We start from the raw sequence: 20189 nt of genomic DNA on the forward strand, positions 1-20189 counted from the left end.
GCAATATATTGCTAGGAAACTGCTACATCTAAAGTATCACACGCTGAATACATAGCCCGCACGCTGTGGGATCACAGTCCCCTGTAATTGCAGCTAAGAATGTACGACGTTACAATGCATACATTTACAACGCATGCCTTTACAACACAGTTTTTACATCGCAACATCCTTTACAATGCACACATTTACATCGCATGCCACTACAACAAGTTTTTTAAAACTACATTTACAACACATTCCATTACATCGCATTATACCTTTACAATGCATACCATTACAACGCATACCATTATATTACATTTAAGGTAAGTGTTTGATAGTGTAGGGGTAAAAATTACTATTCTAACTCCAGGGGGTGCGACAGTAGGGTAAGTGTTGGATAGTGTAGGGGTAAAAATTACTATTCTAACTCCAGGGGGTGCAACAGTAGGGTAAGTGTTGTATATTGTAGGAGGTAAAAATTACTATTCTAACTCAAGGGGGTGCAACAGTAGGGTAAGTGTTGGATAGTGTAGGGGTACTATGCGTTGTAATGGTATGCGTTGTAATGACATTCAGTGTAATGCCTGCATTGTAGTGACATGCATTGTAGTGTCATGCGTTGTAGTGACATGCAATGTAATGGCTACGTTGTAGTGACATATGTTGTAAAGGATGTTGCGATGTAATGACTGCGTTGTAAATGTAGTGCGATGTAATGACTGCATTGTAAAGATTGTTTCCTTGCAGCTAACCTGGGGAATACATAACTCCAGTATATCAACTTGGCGTCTTCCCTTGGAGGCACTCAAGGACCCCACCCTTCACGCCTCCATATTACAATTCATTACATTGTATTTTCAGTCTAACGAAGGCACTGCGACACATGCCGGCATAGAATGGGATGCGTTCAAAAATGGCTCTCCGTGGGCAGGTCATTAAAAAAGTATGGGGCTCGCATGTCATTCACTAAAGAACTAAAGGAGCTGGAAGCAGAGATACAGCGCTGCAAACGTATCTCCCCCAAGGACCCGCACATAGTACCCGCACTAACCAAAGCCAGACTGACGCATAAGGAAACTCTGAACAAACTCTGCGCATTGGATGATAAACAATACCTAGCCATACTACATACAGAGGGTGACAACGCGGGCAAAATACTAGCATGGTTGTTAAAATATGACTCCTTGCACCCCCCCTATGGCTATTCATGCCCCGAACGGCCAACGGGCTAATACGCGAGAGCAGATCACGACTCACTCCACAAATACTATGGCTCATTATACAAAGCCCCCGTCCCTTGTGACCCTCAGGAAATGCAACATTTCTTGGAGCAAGCGGCGCTTCCACAGATAACACAGGAACAATACGCAGTGTTAGAGGCACCTATTTATGAGGCTGAAATTTCTGAAACTATTAAACAACTGGCAAAAGGCAAAGCCCCTGAGACAGACGGATAGCCCTCTGTGTTTTACAAAGTATACTTGGCGCAGTTAGCTCCCCACTTACATACCGTCTACAAAGAATCCTTTGATCATGGTATACTACCACCCTCTCTCTGGGAGGCGACACTGGTGGTACTGCCAAAGCCTGGCAGGGTCCCAGTCCAGATGAGCTCGTATCGCACGTTACACTTACTGGGAAAGATGTTGGCTAACAGGTTAATAGACAATGTCAAATTACTGGTCCACACGGATCAGAATGGGTCATTCGAGGGTGAAACACAGGTCGAAATCTGTGCAGTTTATTTAAGCTGTTGTAATGGGCACATTCGACAAGGGAACAGCATTGGATCACTGGTTTAGATATTGAAAAAGCATTCAATACTTCAGGCTGGGATTATCTGCTGGCAGCGCTGGTGAGGTTTGTTATGGGCCCTAAGTTCCTATGGTGGGTAAAGATATTGTACACTAACCCCCGAGCCAAGGTGAAGACGGGGCGTATCGTTTCACCCCCTGTTGAGATTGAGCTGGGAACCAGGCAGGGTTGCTCACACTCACCAATAATATTTGCTTTGGCCAAGGAACCTCTGGCAGGTGCATTCCGCAGCCACGTCCTGGACTGGGGCATACGGCTACAAACACAGTGGCATTTAGTTTCTCTTTATGCAGATGACACGCTGATCTACCTTTGTAACCAAAATGAGGCCTTACCGGGCCTTACAGAGCTGTTGGACGCTCATGCCCGGCTTTCCGGCCTGAAAATAAACGGGTCTAAATTGGTACTATTCCCAAACACACCTATTCCCATGGAACAGAGGCGGAACTTATCAAATGCCTCACTCACCAGATCCTACGACTCTTTTTAATATTCAGGGGTCCAGATCTACCACTCCCCGGCAGACCTCATAGGCAACTTCGGCAAAGTGATCGCTGGCGCTCCTGTTTCACTCCCGTTCTGGACCAATCTGCCATTGTCCCCCATGGGTCGAATTGTTATCCCCAAGATGCTCTTACTCCCCGGACTCCTGTACATTTTCGCAGTTCTCCCTTAGAGACTCCCACAGAAAATATTTCAGGACCTAAGGACGCTACTTGTGTCCCTGATCTGGGGCGGCTCCAGGGCGACACTCTCGAAACTATACCTTTCCCTATTGGAAGGCGAACGGGGACTGCCTAACTATGAACATTATTACACAGCGGCACAACTCCAGTGGCCTATGCGTTGGTTGGCGAAAAGTAACCTTGCCAAATTAGACCACTGGGCGATGTGGCTGCGACAGCCAGCCATGCTGTAATGCATGTACGGTTCCAAAACAACATTACAGACAGAGGAGCAACTAGAGCCAAATTTCGTTGGGGACTAAGAAAACATTTCGGGGGGGGGTCTGAATCTTTAAGCAATAGGCAGAGTGGAGCTGCAGGGGTGCAGGGGCTCTTAGAAGGGGTGAAACAACAGCAAGGCCTCATTAACATGCAAATGGTCTCTTAAAGACCTGTGAAGTGCTCGGGTGCGGCTGTGTGCGTGCCTGGGAAGCTGTCTCAGCCTGGGCTGCCACACACGACGGGGGAGGGGAGGAGGGGGGGGCGGGACTGAAGCCCTTTGAGTCCAATGGGTGTTGCGCGCCTGATTACAGAAGAGATAAGGCAGCATCCTGATAACAGCAGCACAAAATGGTTGAATGAAATTTGTATTGTCTAGACACCAGTCACCACCCTATGCCCCAGACCTCCCCCTTGAGGTGAATCCTAGTCTTTACACTTGCCTCAAGCATCCAGAATTGATGGAATGGCTATCAGTTGGTTTAGCTACATGGAGCGATCTAACCATAGAATCAAAACTATGTGATTTTGACGCTCTGATGGACGATGATATCAATGGATGTTAGATACATGTGTGCTAATGTATGGGGGTAAAATATGCATGGTTGAGATAATTAAATTGGGTGAATTTCAGGCACACATTTGTGGATCTTATCTTGGGGATCCCCATGCATTGTGCCCATTGTTTGTCAGTAATTCTAGTTGATAATGTTGTTTCCCAGAATTCACACAGTGGTGCTAGTAGGGGGGGGATCACATCTGGTCGAAGGGAATTGTAAATGGCAGTGATTGCCTTTCTGCCCGTGCCGTATGTTCATATAGTAGGCGCACATCGTGACATTCACTCTTCCCATTTGCCCAAGGATTCTCAGAAACAGAGCGTGTTGTTCATGGCGTAGCCTTTTTATTCACGAAACAGGTAATTCACCAGTGACCAACACGAGAGTAACAGTATCCCTTTTGGATATACAATTATCAAAGCATCACTCTTTAGTGGCATTAACTTGACGAAGGCTGCCGGGCAATTAGGCACAACATTACACTTGAGCTTGAGCTTGGCCGTACACTTTAGTGGCCTTGGCCTGTCAAAGGCAGTAAAGAAGATATGCACCAGATTACATCTGAACTCTTGAACTTGGCCATACACTTGAACTTGGCCATCTCGGCCCACCAAGCCCCCACTCTGCTGTGCACATTGTGCCAGGAGGCCCCAACGCGCTACAGCGAACAGTTGCACTACTTGTAAACCAGGGCCCCTCATGGCACACTGGCATGCCCACCGGGGTACCTGCACTCAGGCAGCCTCCCCAGGGTTCACCTCAGTCCATAGGTTGTGGGTTAGGGCAGAAGAGTCAGGGACCACCAGCAGGCCAATCCCCCCCTTCCGCCTACCCTCTGCACATGTGGCTCCTACCCCTTTCTGGGGGCCATCCAGTTGTTTAACCGCCACAGGGCGAGAAGCTCCCTGGCACGCTCGCCCTCCCCCCGCGCTAACTGTGCTCCCAAATGGCCCCTAGCATTGTTTATATGAGCCACTGCCCGTCTACCAAAATTATGACCTCCATCCTGATTCCACCTCTCTCTTTTGTTATCTGGGCCGTCCTGTGATGCATTACCTGCCCCCTTTCAGTGACTATCGAATTGTGAAGAGACTAGTTTACACTATCTCCTGTTTGCCCTGAATTAATCCTTGACCCCATGCCCGGAACCTGTCACCAGCTGTAGTTCCTCCACCGTTATCCTAAAGGGAACTACTATCCCAGGCCCTCCATAAAATTTCCGCCCGTACGGGTGCCTAGATGCTAGCGCCACCCAATTAGACTCCCTTGGACTCTCGGGACAGCGGAGGAAGTGTTGGACCCGCTGCCTTCCTCTTACTGGTCGCCCGTATCACTTTCTTCCCTAGCTTGTCCTTGGCCTTAACCAGAACCCCTTTAACTTATACTGCCTGCGTTATCCTACCGACCACATATAGAAACTTCCCTTCAGACCAATGGTCATTGAGCGGTGGCGTAATAGCGCTCCCTCTTACAGTCAAGTGATAATTTACCAGGCCCAAGAATGCGTTAGATAAATATCTTGGCAACTAACCTCAGTAGCAGGCATATTGTCCAGAAGCCTCTCTTAAAGCCCACCTAGTTGGGAAGGCCCAACACTATCTCCTGTTTTTACTTTATGATATCCACCTCCCTCCCCAAGGAAACTAGTCCCTTAGGGCCTACAATAGCAAATCTGCCCACCGGGATGCCGGCAACCTTAGTGCAACCCTAAGTGTACTCTCCCGAACCTCTCCGGTATGCCTCTTCGATATACCCATGAAGACCAGGACCCCAGGGGTCCGAACTCTGTCACCAGTCAGGTGACGTCCGGGACTACCGGCAGGTCAGTCCCGTTTGTCGCCAGCCAGACAAAGAAGAACTACTGCCCCATACCGTTACCTGTTGACATCATTCATAGTTACTTACCAACCAGGCACCTCCTTGAGCCTAAAACCACTCAGCTATGCTACCTATTTTGTGTCCATCAACAGACCTTCTTGAGCCAGACTTGCGCTGGGCTGGACTCCTGCACTGCCACCCTCTGAGCTATTGCTCCACCCACTGACAAGGCTGCTCCCTTTGTGAGAGGTGTTACTTTGCCCCTTACTGGTTAGGACCTGTGGTTATAGGCCGCCACGGGGGTATGAAAAGGCTGCTTTTGCTTCGCCCCTTAATGTTACGACCTGTGGTTGCAGGCTGTCACAGGGGTATAAATGGCTGAGTTACCATGATAATGTAGAACCTGCCGGGTAATTACCCTGTGCCCGAGGTGAAGTTTGTACCTTGTACCCCATAACCATCTTTACCAGGGAGCCTCCGGTTACCGTATCCTCTGCTATGTGCTTCTTTATATTAATTCCTCCCACCCCCGCATGGCCTACACTATGTGAAGATGGCGTTGCCCTTGGTCGAGGGAAGCAGCGGCTGGATGATTTAATTTATTGCCTGGTAACTAATCAGACCCGGTAGCCCACGCCACCATACTCACCGTTCCGCCCCAAACTGACTACTATCCTAACAGTTATTATGTCCCTCGCAGAAGACACCAACGTGAAAGGAATAAATTATCTGTTCCATATCGGCACAAACTGGTGATTGTAAATTTGGGTTTCATAAGGGTCCTCCTGCAACCAGGCCTCGAGAATGTTTTTCCCCTGTCTCCTAACACTTATTGGCATCACCGTGAAAACATAACAAGAAACTACATCCATGCCAGAATTGGTTCCCCCGCACTAGCGGCTCAAGGGTAATTGTAAGCAGAAAAAATTTCATCTGTTTCCTGACTTCTTAGCAGCACCATGAGCACTTGATGAGACGTTCCCCTTCAGGCCAAGGCTGATTCCCCCTATACTGTGATTCCCCCTAAACTATCACACCAGCCATGTGATTATATTGGCAAGACATAGCTTATGTCCCTTGTGCCGAACTGACCCTAGCGTTTCACAGATAACTGGAAGAATGTAAAAGTTTTGAACTGTTAAACCATTTTTTTTTTTTTTATATTAATATATGGTCTGGTACGCCCCTAGGGCTACAGCCATTTTTGTCCTTCATTTATTGAGAATTGTTGATCTTTAAATGTTTACCTGGCTCTAATCTCATCAAGTGATTCGTAGAGTATATTTAGCAATAAATACCTATATATTTGACATAAATACCTGTGTAGTGTCTTTTCATTTTGGTAAATCAAGAGATTATAAGGTAAACAAGCTGCTTTACATTCCTCAGAGACTTAGCCACCAGGACCATTATGACTGGCAATTTTAACCGTACCGTGTTACCCCCAGGAAACTTGGTTATTGCCCCTGACGGGAGTATTGGGACCAAACGTACTAAAAGTGACTGAGACCAATGGCTGATTTCCTTATTGCTGGTAACATAAAACGGAAATGAGTATGTGCTGCCTTTAAAATAACAGCATTGTCTGGTTTTAGATCTACAGAGTTCCAACTGGACTACATAACCTTACTGGAGTTGGTGTAATGGGAGCTACCCGAGTACGCAAAGTTCTGTTCAGCTGTGCCTGCAAAAGCCCATTCTAACGTGTACCTTATCAATGAAGGAAAGCCAGTCCGCAAATCCTGCTGTTTAGAGAACTTGTATATGCATTGTACCAGGTGACCTATAGCGTGTGGATTCAGGTACCATCCGGCGCCTATTGAAACTGGGCTGGGTCAGCTCTCAGTATTTCCACGTGCAGCCCCTATCCCACTGACTCCTTGCAATGTACCGAGAGTGGTAATAAGCGTACGCCCACCCGGAAGCAATGCCCTCTACTAGCGTGCAGTTGCTGTGCGCAGCGGTGTGCTACTGCGCCAATTGGCATAAATTGTACACCCACCAGTAAGAATACCCGCTATTAGCATGCGGCCTTTGTATGCATTGGTGTGCCCGCCGGGAATGGCACCCGGGACCTTAAACAATGCAAGTGTACAGCTTCCATGGCAGGCCAATAATTCAGGTGCAGATAAAATGAAAAAGTAACTCCCTGTCTCAATTTGAAATGTACATAAGAACAGCATGACTCCTTAACCGTGGGAACTGACTGGAGACACAGACCCAGTGTGTTTAAACACACTTTGCAGCAATGAGATGTACTTCAACATGCAGTGCATGTCAACTGGGTGTGCCCGAGTGACCCCTATGGACTACCCCGTCAGCCCCGACGGGTTGTGCTGACCAATAATAACTGCAGCGCACAATTAATGTGCTTTCCTAAAGATCGATGAAGTCGTTAATTCCCGACGGTGTAAAAGTATGCTGAAACCCCCAGTTGCAGGAATGGGATGAACTTCCAAGCGCAGCGCATGCCCACTAAAAGCGAATTAATGACCAGTGTTATTACAAATGGCCCCTTAGAATACCCAATCATCTAAGAATGGTTTAGCGGGGCTAATTACAGGCGAAACAGTTAATTCATGAACTTGGACTGCGCAAAATGATGGCACATTAGGCACTTCTACCAATCCACCCCCCTAACCTGACTGCATATGTTTAATACCTCTGCCTCGTCCGACTGTCCCGTTCCACCCAAGCATGACGCATGGATGTACAGCAAGTCCAGGGAGCCGACGGCATGATGCCCAGCAACGACTTCTGATACCCTGAGAAACGACTACCATGATTAGCCATATTGTTTTACATCTTATGCTAATTATTATGATAGAAGTAAGTCACTGTAAATCACCCACCGGTACACAACTTACAGTTCCAGGACAATAAATAACAGCCAATACCGGAAGCCGGTGGCATGATGCGCAAGACTTCTAATATTATGTAATACAACTACCTCCGCTATATATGTTGTTATACATACGCGTTCACAGCAAGGATACAGAAGAACAAATCACCGGACTATGATGCCTTGAAAAGTTCTATGCATGAAGCGCACTGCTAGATCTAATGGTGCCCTGAAAAAGTTCTTTGGCATGCAGCGCATTAAGAAAGCAACATTCCCAATCGTAAGTAGAATATATACCAAGAACCGGGCTAATGACTTTGACATGAAGCGCAAGCGATGCGAAAGCCGAGGGCCGCCTCTCACCGCAAGCCACATCTTAGCCGCATCTTACCCGCTACGGGGCGGCCCCCCTCTGTACCTGTGAGCTAACTGTTTTAGGCGAACCGCGCCTCCTGAGCTGCGTGGATAGTATCGCTCCACCGCCGACATACAGGGCTCGACAGCCCTGTGTAGAAGTTGGAGGACCATGAACTTATCTCAAGGGTGTCTTTACCTCGCCTCATCAGGCTCTAAGGAAAAATCCAACCGCGAGCCGCTCCCGCTGCCTGGCGTGGGTAAGCGAGGGAGTGATCAATTAGTGAAATAATATGGCAAGCACCGAATGCCTAGATGTAACGCGGTATAGCCGCTGCTACACCAAACAATTGCACCAACAACTATGGGTGCGAACGGCCAAATTGTTCGAACCCACTGCCTCTCACCACGGGCCGGATCACGGCAACCGACCGGACACTCCATTATGTGCAACGCAATATTGTTCCCAAAACTTTTAGCACGAATACACTCGACAACAAAGAAGGGGGGGGGGGCGTCCCCTCGCCTATCGCAGCGAGACGCCTCGCACTAATAACAGTAAGGTTCCTATCAAAACGCTGCCTTTTATAGGAAATACGCGCGAAACATCGGCGGGTCCCCCGCATCTGACACTCCAGTATGTGCAAAACGCATTATTATTCGAAAAACTTTAGCGCGAATACCCTCGACAACAAAAGGGAGGGGGGGGCGTCTCCTCGCATATCGCAGCGAGACGCCTCGCAGTACAAACAGTATGGTTCATATTGCCACGCGGCCTTTATCAAAAATGTTATGCTAATTTTACACCACCAGCGCGCGTGCACCCACCACTGGTTTCATCTTTGTTTTAAATGCCTACAGCACCTGGTGTTCCCAGGCGGTCTCCCATCCAAGTACTAACCAAGCCCGACCCTGCTTAGCTTCCGAGATCGGACGAGATCGGGCGCATTCAGGGTGGTATGCTCCACGGAAATACACGCAAAACAACGGCGCGTCCCCCGCATATGGCAGCGGGACGCATCGCGCTCCAAAAGGAAATAATGAATTAAATACACTATCGCGACAGACCCCATGTGGGCGAGCTACGCCTAGGCCCCCTCAAACCTCCTGTGCCACACGCAACACTCCGCCGAGGCGAACTCCCTCCACGTTGACGATGTGCCCCTGCAGCTTGCCGGAGGTTCAAAGGGACAAAGAGGCTGAAGATGGCGGGGTGCGGATTCAAATAGCCTTTCAGCGCGCCCTGATGACGTCACTTCGTTCACCCCCCTTTTCTGCCCTGGGGGAAGGTCCAGTCCCGTGGCGCTACTAAGGGCGCCCCGCCTTTAGGCGCGGGGGGCGCCGGTCAGTGTCTGTAGTACAGTTGAAGTGGTGGGCTCGTTGCATGTGTTCCCCCATACTTGGAGCACTTGTTTCGACAACGTCGCATATGACAGGAAAGTCCCTGGCGACACTCCATATTCAAAAAAACTCACTTTATAAAGGGGTCGAAACAGAGATACTTAGTTTAAGGACTAAAACACCTCCAATCCCATCAGAATACTACAAATAACCAACAGAAGGTGTGAAGTCCGTGGAGAACAGAATGGTCAACCAATAAATGCTAAGAGAAAGTGCATGAGATCCTACAGGTAGTCGGGACACCACCTAACAGGAGGTAAGAGTCCATCAGCCCACCCTTACTGGCGGAGCATCGTCATTTGGAACTCTAAGGGATCACGGTCTGAGCCCACAATCGCGGATCGCCAGGGGCTCTGCTAGGTGCACAGGCCAGTGATTCCTGAAAGAGAACACTCCTGCCAGGTTTTATACCTCAGACCTGGGGACTCAAGGAATGTGCAGTGCTCATGTGTGATGTGAGGTTAAAAATGAATACTTGGTCAAAAAATGTGTTTATTAGGAATTAACCAAGTTTCATATCTAAAAGAGCCTATAGTCTTTTCAAACCAATATATAGACTAATCTCTGGCTCAGTTATGGTGTGGTCGACATGTTTCAGCCGAAATGGTCGGATCGACCCGGCTTTCTTCAGGACCAAAAAATATATTCTAAGATGCTACTGCTCCAAAAACACGTGATTTTGTGAAAAGCAAAAAACATGCAATCAAAATGTGAACATTGGATAAGATAGTGGCAATAGCCACCCTACCAGACATACAGTCTCGTGTTTGAGCGCAAGAACAATGTCTCCTTTCCTAAAAAGAGTCCAAAAAAGGTCAAACATAAGGGATGGACACCATGCACAAGAAAACAGCATTATTGGTTACCATTCGGCAAAGCTAGTTCTGCACTGCCATTGCTTGATAAAAACTCAAATGATGTTAACATCACAACAATATATGAATTATAGTGAAAAACTCACCCAGCCTTATGTGGGAGAACTGCCTCACCTCGTCCGGCTGACTGCTCGGAGAAGGAGGCACCGCTCTGTTTAAATGTGGAGAGAAAACAGACACGTTGCACATGGATACCTGTCCGCTTCATACTCAACACATATACCTTTAAACAAAAAAAACCAAAAATGAAAAAGTCAAAAAACCTCAAGACCACCCATGAGAAAACGTCCATGCAGGTAGGAAAGACGTGTTTGCAGATCCTGCCCTGGTCTGGAAACACAGGACTCAGGATAGACTTGTAATTCAATATATTTAAAAACGTGTTTGCAAATCCTGCCCTGGTCTGGAAACACAGGACTCAGGATAGACTTGTAATTCAATATTTAATGGAGTTTCAGGTGGCAATGTATTTCTCCATAGTTCCCAAATAGGTAGGCAAGTTCGCTAGTTTGAAAAAACCAAGGCATGGTTGATATAAGAAGCCAAGGCATTTGGGGTGTAAGCCCTCAACTTTAGAAAGCTGCAAAGCCCTCCCTCGGTTGCAGTTAGAGGACCAATATATCATAAACAGATGTCGTGAGCAAACGCAACCTTCATAGGACTGACTCTCCCCTTACCTGTCCGTCGATACCTCAGGCTTGCCAACGAGCCGTCTGGGAGGTATCGGCAGGAAGGGGAGGGCTCCTTTTATGTCCACTCCAATCGGGATAATCATTGTTGATTATGATCAGGTGCAGGTCCGCCAAGTTTCGTCAAGCAGCCGCAGAACGAACAAGCATGCGCGTGGCCAGAACGCATGCCATAGAGCATGCGTATTTGTGCAACCCCAGAGCGCAGATGCAAATAAACAGTGTCGCTGAAAAGCGCATGCGTGTTAAAGAAACCCACGCTTCGCAGCAGACGCTTTGTTGCAGTTTTATAAATATATATGCACAGAAGCTGCAATCCTACACCAGACATCAGTGCAAATGCACATATAGAAACCAAAGAGGGGGCGGCACCGCAACGGCCTCAAAACAAAATCGCAAAGACATACACAACTCTATAACTGAGAGCCAATGTTGTAAGTCCCTCTCTAGATTATAAATGTGTGTCGAAAGGCGGACAGAGATTGAAAGAGATTATTGATGTACTCATGTGCCGCTGGGACGCGCTCACCAAAAATTAATGGCAAAAACAGGGGAGGGGCCTGCTTAAAAAGACAGCTTGCAAAGACATAGCCCGTGTTTAGCATATTAATAGGTCCCTGCTGATTCATGCGAACACCATTCTTAGTTATGGAACTGCATATCAGGACATGTAGGGTCTCAAAGAGGTGTTAACAGGAACCAATGTCGCTGGAGCGTGCCCAACAGAAAAATGATAGCAATAAGCTTGCTTAAAAAGACAGCTTATAAAGCGTAGCCCGTGTATAGCCGTGGCATACACATACATCAAGGTAACATCATCTAGACGTGCCTGGGGGCACGATGAGTGAAGAAATATATGTGTAGATTTATTTACACTCACGCTTCGCTAGAGTATGCCTATATAGGGAATGCCTTATAAGGTCAAATGATGGTGGCAAGGGTCAGATATCAAAAGTGTTGTATCTCAGCATATCCCAAAGTAGGCGAAATCAATGTTTGACCATAGGGTTTCAAAGGGAGGCCCACGGTATATTATCATTTAGGCCCCGTGTGTCTGTCTTCAATTTGAAAATCCATTTCTGTTCTCTAGAGAATAAGAACTTGGAGATGTCTGTTATATGTTGAGGAATGAAAGGGCGTTCCAGCACGACCCACCTGAGGTCATCGGCCTTGTGTTTCTTGGCTAGAAAATGATCAGTCAGACAGGTAGATTGTTTCATACAGCGAATGGTGCTTTTGTGCTCGCTAATACGGAGCTTGACTTTACGTGTGGTGTACCCTATATAGTGTAAAGCACAAGGGCACGTGATTCTGTAAATCACACATTCCGAATTACAATTTGTGTGATTATTTAATATCCATGGGCGGCCTGTCCCTATGTCCACTGATGTGGTCTTGATGGTCTGAGGACAAACACTACATGAGCCGCACGGAAAATGGCCTCGGACTGGAGGTAATGACCACAAGGTATTGGTCTTACCTGTAGAATGCGACAAAGGCCGCGTATGGACTAGGCTGTCGCGTAAGCTTGGACCCTTTTTGAATGCGAAAAGAGGAGGCAAGATATTGTCAGATGTTATATTTAATATCTGCCAATGTTTTCGCACTGTTTTCTGTATACGGTTGGACAAAGTACAGAAAGTAGTAACAAAGGTGAGTCTCTCATTAGTGGTCCTGGGCGGAATTAGGTCCTAGTATAAGAACCGTCATCCATCCACCCAGCCCACCCAAGCAACCCACCCACCCACACATACATCCATCCATCCAAACTCACACACCCAATTTTACTTTAAAAGCATCCCAACCAATACAGGTTGCCAATGGCGGGATAACAGGCTTTGCAGTTCAGCGCTGTAATGCTACTGGGTTGCCTTGCGTTTCTCTGCTCATTGTCTCCAGAAACTGTGCTCCTGGACTGCTTCATTCTACAGCGACATTGAGCAAAATAAGGGGTTGACCTACACATTACAGAGTGGATCGTATGAGTTTCTGATGTCTCACGTGTATACAGTAATACAGATATACATTTTAGGCTGAATGGAGGGTCTCCTGTGGGGGTGCATTATTGGGGCAGCAGGGGTACGTTGCACCTCAGAGTTTCCAGGAAAAACTCGAGCTCAAGGTGTTACGACCAAGTTGCTTAAGCATGTCAAAGCAGGCCCTGGCTTTTCACTACCTCGACAGTTCCTGGTGTCGTGTTTAACAATATTGCTGCAGGAAACTATCCTGCAAATTCTACATAATCAATGACCAGAGCTGTTGCTAGAAGACATTAACTACTGCCCCATCCAGTCAAGAATAAACGTATAAATGAAACAACTAGCTTCTTTAAAATAGAAATTGCCAGTCGGCTAAAATGTCAACCATTACATCCCAAACCTCTTTGCACGTCAGCACTCACAATCAATCACCATTCTTCTAGCCCTGTCTGAATTTAACTGCTTTGTACCATGCCACCAAGCATGTCACCGTCTCCAGTCCAGTGGGTAGCCCTGTGTGCCGGAAACCATCGGGCGCTACTTCCCTAAAATAACTCCCTGTGGAAACTCACTGCCACCGCGCATGACACTGCTTCGCTTCGCACCTAGTGACTCTTTATTTAACTGACATAAACCGGGTCTCCTTCACGCCTGTGACTCAGTGAGCATGCCCACTGCCCAAAACCGAGACTATCCCCTTCAGAAACTCTCTAAATCTAGCCGCCTATTTGAGCTAAGGGTGTAAACCTGCGCGATTCGGCTCTTTGAATCTCACTGGGTGTGAGGTGGGCTTGAATCTCAATGTTCACAGTCAGAATGTCACTTATCAGCCCCAGTGACTCAGTGTCACTAAGTCTTCCTCAGTGCCCGGAACTGACTAACACAATTTCACTGCAATATACGCAGACGCCTATTCCGCTGCAAGAACACCGGTATGCCTCCTCGTATCTCACTGAATCTGCCTCACTGGATAAATCCCACTGAATGGGCGAATTATTTCGCTGAAACCCAATGGGCGTATTTGAATGTCTAGAAATCAACAAATCTCTTTCATCGATTTGAACGCACTGAATCGGTGTCACTGTTCTAAATTCGCCGGAAGCCTCTCCCAGGGAGAGTCTCCCTGACAGTAGCACCCTAAATGTTTCTGAAGTTGCAGTGGTAATTTTAATGGCTGACCGCTGACATGAACTTTAATTCGGTTACTGCCCAAGGCTGATTAATCTATTCTCTGTCTGAAACCGGTTTTGCTAAAAATACAGCTGTGGGCAGCGTTTCTAAAGGCAGCTGTGACAGCCCTCTCCAGTTACCAGTGTGCACTGCACAAACGTGCCAGTGGCAATAAAATGCCGTTCCTTCAATCTTTCTTACCGTGTTACTCGATTGGGCCGTGCCGTGGGCAGTCCAGCTCAGGAATAACTGGTTATTTTAGGCGTGCGATTCACCGCAGTGTGACTCCCGGACTGGTTAGCAGTGGGCACTGGCAGGCTGCAGTTGTGCTGGGGCGTGGCGGCGGTGGCGCGCGTGGGCAAAGCTGCCACGCGCTGCGCGTACAGCGGCCCCGCCCCCTACCCCCATCAGAACACTCAACAACAGAACCGAGTAGTCCGACCCACAAATCCAGCCCGCCCCTGGCACCCCAATAAACAAACCAGTGTGACGCGCACGCCGCATGGCCCACTGAGCCCACCCACCCCACTCACTGACTGCAACATTTAAACAATTAAACCGGCGAAGCGAAAGCCGAAAGTGAAACCGTTACCACCAGGCTGCGGCCTCTCTGCCGCCATGATCGATGGAATCACTCGAATGTCGATGAACTCACACACACAGCCGGTCAGCCGCACTGAACTCCTCTGACCTGCAGGCTCTGCCAGGTGAGGCTGCATTGAACACGCACACGCTGATGAGACTGAGACATACACTGTACAGTGAGGATTTTAATCTAATTTCGAAAAAAACATCAATGACGGGCCGGGCGAGATGCATAGACCCAGCCCTGTCAATTAAGTGCCGGTGCTAAGCACCGGCAAGCACCGGCACAAATTAAGCCCTGCCATTTGGTGACTCATCCCTACTTAGCAGAAAAGTGGGAGATGTTGTGTGAATCAAGCCAATCAAACAATAATACATTTATAGAAATATAAGTGTATATTATAAGGAGTCAAAGCAAGTTGAGATAAAAGGAGATAAAATCAGTAACTTAGTTCATTCTTCTGCCAGCCATTTATTCTGGCTTGAAAATGCCCAAGCTTTTGTCGTTCTAGCCAAATAATGAACCATGATGCTTTGTCAGTCAGGACAGAGTTGAACCCGGAAGTACCACATCCAACGGTTCAAAGAAACAAGTGCAGCAGTGGTTGAAAGCTCTGACCTCATAGATGTATTTCACAAAGCCTCAGCTCAAAGTGGGTGTGATAAATGCATTTCCAATGCTAGAGGTGTTGTGCTTCGGAAGTCTAATATAAATGCCTAAACGCAGTTTTACCAAAGCCTAGCCCTGAAATAGCATTGATGGGATGGTTCCAAGAAACCAGTCCTCTTGGATAAAAATCACTTGCTAGTGAGCAGCTCTCTATGGTTGCTCAGAAAATGATATTAAACAAGTATATTCTTCTTGCCGATTGTCCCCAGCTGATCAGATTTGAATGAAATCGCATGCAGTTTTGAATAATATGTTTTTCTTTTAAATAGTTCTCAACCAATTGGATAAAATAGTCAGATACAATATATTCATTCAACAGTAATTTGTGTATCAATTCTAAAGCACAAATTCCTGAAAATATAGCAATTTACTTTTATTAGCAGTATTGTCATTTTTAATTAATAAGATGCAGGAACTTCTAAACTTAATTTTTCAGTCAAGGCATTTCTCTAACTGCATTGTTCTACCCGAACAAAATAGATACTTCTTGGTGAAGTTACTACTATTCTCATGATGCCAAACAAAGTCTGGAAAGTACGATTAATAAAGGCGAGCAAAGATTTACGAGTTTGGCAGGTGTCACTGAGGTAGTCTGAATGAAGGGCACAAGTTGGCCATGACAATTTCCTGCTTTTTGTGTGCTAATGCAACACTATTTTGACTCTGATCATAATTAGGTAACTATGTAGACACATAAGGTCGTTCTAAACCAAACAGCAGACCATGTGGCCATAGAAAATGCGCCTTGCAGGTAAATAAAAAGACAGGCCTCAGTCTAGATGTGAACTTTGACTAAGCTCCAACATTTCTTTTTTAGGTCTCGCCTACGCAGCGCCCATGGGCTGCATAGGAGAAGAAACCTTTAACCATCGGCACAGCTTTGCGGGCAAAAACGTGCATGCATTGCATTGCTTCCAATGGCAACGCGTGCACGTCTGGCGAGCGATTCCCTTGCGTTAGCAACAAACGGTGCCATGTGTTAGTAATTATCGCGCTCGCTCCCGCAAGGGAAACGCTGCCTGCTCTCGGCTGCACTTCCCCTCCCCCCCTACTTGCGCGAGGCACGCACGCTTGTTTTTTTTTCTGCAGCTCTCGATGCGCTCTGGGTATCTGCTGTTGATGTGTTCAGGTTTTAAGAACTGTCCAGCCCGACACCGGCTACCATTTTTGGACACTCACAAACCAGCGGGCGCCTGTTACCAAGCGCGAGCCGGCCGCAGGACGGGCACTTTCACAACAGGAGGGCGGGCCGAGTCCAAGTGCTATACGAGAACGCAGGGCTACTGAGTCAGGGAAAGGTAAACACGAGCGACGCCCCTACGGGGAGAGTAAATAAGGGCCATTGACTGTTTCAGGGATCGCTCGGCGTGTGTGCGGTGATGCACTTTCCATGCGTGGAGTCTCACTGAGCCGCGTGTGACCCTGTCTCATGCAATCCTCGTCACTGCCTCAGAGCCTGGGCTCACAAACAGGCATGTTTTGGCAATGTGAGGGGAACTTCGCCGCGTTATGTGAAATATGGCAGAGCTCTTCCCGGCAATTTATTAGGCAGCAGAGCAATACAATTGTGTGTGGTTTTCTGCTTGACACAAGGTGCCGGCTGCTTTTTTTAAAACACGGTAGTAGAGGGAATGCAGCGAGACCTCTATGACACCGTCACTTCTGCAGAGGGCTGACTCATTGTTTTTAAGAAGAAAGAACAGTAGAATAGCAGGTGTGCCATGGACCCTGGTGGCAAACAAGAAAACTTCAATTTGACTGTTGTTGGAGTAGTAGAATAACGCAATTCTCAAAGTTCAATCGCCCCCTCAGGACTCTGGCCCGCAGTGCCACTACACCAATCGTAGCTATGCCCCCCTCTCACACTTAGATGCGCCAAACTTTACGCATTAGTCTCCACCCACACTGGCCCGTCGTAGAGGGCATACACCAACACTTGACGCCTTCAGCCAGTCTTCCAGCAGCTGATGCATTCTGGGACTTGTAGTTTCTTTTTTACCACAGTAGAGACGGACTCAGAAATCGCACTGCGTGCATCGCTGTCGACCACAAAACCCGGACAATCCGAAGGTGCCATGTAGGACACAGGGACAGGTGGCAGCCATGCACAGCGCCTGCACAGCGGGCAGCATCAGATAAAACAGGGCTGCTCTTCAGCGCGAGACACAAGGTTGAAAGAGTCAAAAGGCCTTTTCTCTGACTGCCACTGCATATGTTAGAGGCAGCCTCTGTGGGAGGTCAGCTTTGCTGCACCCCACTATTTACCTCTTGAGACGACTTCCTCTGCGGCTCTTTCTAAATCTATGAATGCGTAAACTGCTGTTAAATTACGAATGTTTATAGAGCCCATCAGCCCTGCGATACATTTCAGAATGTTTCAGATAACTGCAATACTGTAAAAACATAAGAACAGAAAATGCTTCTGCCACCGTCGGAATTCCCTCTAGATCCCTTCATGATTCTATCCGATCAACCGCATAACTGGCTACGCTGTCTGTCAGGTCAGTGGCAATAAAATTCACTAATAGTAACCAACCTGTTTGAGCATCTTCAAAACTCGCTGCTCTGTAAGGGAATGGACGTGGTGACAGATGGCATGCCCTCTAGAACCTTTACCGGGGAGATGTCTGACCAGTTATTGGTGCAGTCCTGGCAGAAGCAGCGATTTTAATTTCTAAAGCTTTCTCTCCAGGACCAGCACAGAGGAACGTGGGGTGGTGTGTATAGGAGGGCGGGGGTGGGGGGGGATAGTCTCTATCCCTCCTATTAAATCCTGCAATGTCACTAGTGCTATGCTCTGTGCTGGGCGTACTTGGGGGCATATTATTAAGAAACGGCGTTAAAATTATGGGAATGCCCTTGAGAATTCCCATAGAAGCCCATGTTCTGGTGTCAACCTGGGCTTCTATTGGAATTCTCTGCGGCATATTATCAAGCCCATTATCGCCGCTTTAGCGTCAGTTTTCTGCCGCTAAAGCGGCGATAATGTTAACGCAGTGCTTGATAATATGCCCCTTGGTTTGGCACGTTTTTCGTTTGGCCTGAGACGGCTAGCCTGGTCTTGTATACCATCAAACAGGACAAAGAACATACGGAGAGCTCCACTGTGACTTATTTTTAATAATACTTTTTGTATATAAGACACAATCAATTGTCACCCGTCAGAAAATACACAGCACCGAAGAGGCCGATTCCAAACCAAACACTTTCCTGACCCTTACTTACATGCTTGTAACAGACAACTTCTGTGACAAGAAGGTCGAATTCCATCAAGACACACTTGGCCTTCCATTCTTTCGAGGTCAGTAAATTGATTACTATTGCTCTGGATAATAGGGACACCCATTATTGGTAGTGATCAGACACGGCAAAAATACAGCGTAAAAAGTTATCAATAACAGCATCTGCTGGATTTAGAAGAAGGCGGAACGGCAAGGACGTAGTCCATTTTCCTTCAACATGGATTAAGATTTCAGTGGGCAAAATATTTTTTGTTGGGATCAGGTGATGAAACAGCAGGGGAGAGATACTCTCAGGACTCGGCAAAGAGAGGCAGCGGCAAAGTATTCAAAACTAAAGGCCACAAGAATCTATGCCATAAAGTGTCATCTTCATTTTTTTTTTATTCAAAATAATCTTGGTGGACTTCGTGGAGAATTTCCTCTATCAACCATTTGTCAGTTTTTCCTAGTTTGCTAACTCAAGACATTTTTTTACAATGCTTAAGGTTTCATCACCCATTGACCAACTAAAAAGATAAACAAGCATTGACATAGCCAATAGGTCTCGCCTTTGGGACCTTATAAGTATTTAGCTATGCAACAGGTGTTGTTGCACCAAGGATATTGTGCTGGATAACGCAACACTTATAAGATCCCAAAGGCGAGACCTATTGACTATGCCAATGCTTGTTTAAAATAAGGTTCTACAAAGGTAAAGATGTCTACCCTAATGTTACAGATCCAGGCTCGGGATCAGGTGTTCACAGCAGATCGAGACTTCCATGTCCCTGGCCTCTTAAGGAGTTTGTCTTGCACAACTGTGAGGGAACTGAAGAGGTGACGGCCATTTGCTCACTATTTTCACCATTGGGATTTCCAAAATAGCCCCTTCCACAACAAGACATCCCTCGCCCTTCTGCTACTCTTAAGGGTGATGAAACGGATTAACAATAGAAAGAACAGCGGCGAACTGGGCAAGGTGTACAAGCCGCCTTAGGCCTGTCGAGAAAGCGGGGATCCCTCTATTACTAGGAAGTCTTTACAGCTGAGCGTGGCAGGGATGGCACGAAGGGTCTATGTGTATTGATCTTTTGGTTTCTGCCTGCAATTTAGTAGTATAACGAGCACGTCATGTACCTTGGCTGGATCACATTTTTAGAACATCAAGCCAATGAAAAATCCACAACTGTAAGACTTAACAAAAAGAAATTCCCATTTGAGAGATTTGATTCAAAGTCGAAACTTTGTAAATAGAGTTTTGTCTCAAATTACAAAAACGATGTG

General features: G+C 47.1%; 1 protein-coding gene and 1 pseudogene across 1 annotated transcript in view; both read right to left on the bottom strand.

The window, feature by feature from the left end:
- The window catches only part of ZMAT4 (zinc finger matrin-type 4), a 2296526-nt gene that overhangs the window by 2210987 nt on the left and 65350 nt on the right, over positions 1 to 20189 (bottom strand). The gene's annotated exons all lie outside the window — the stretch shown is intronic.
- Positions 9168 to 9287, bottom strand: LOC146784458 (5S ribosomal RNA; annotated as a pseudogene).

The sequence above is a fragment of the Triturus cristatus genome, chromosome 11, assembly GCF_964204655.1.
Source record: "Triturus cristatus chromosome 11, aTriCri1.1, whole genome shotgun sequence".
Taxonomy (NCBI): Eukaryota; Metazoa; Chordata; class Amphibia; order Caudata; family Salamandridae; genus Triturus; species Triturus cristatus.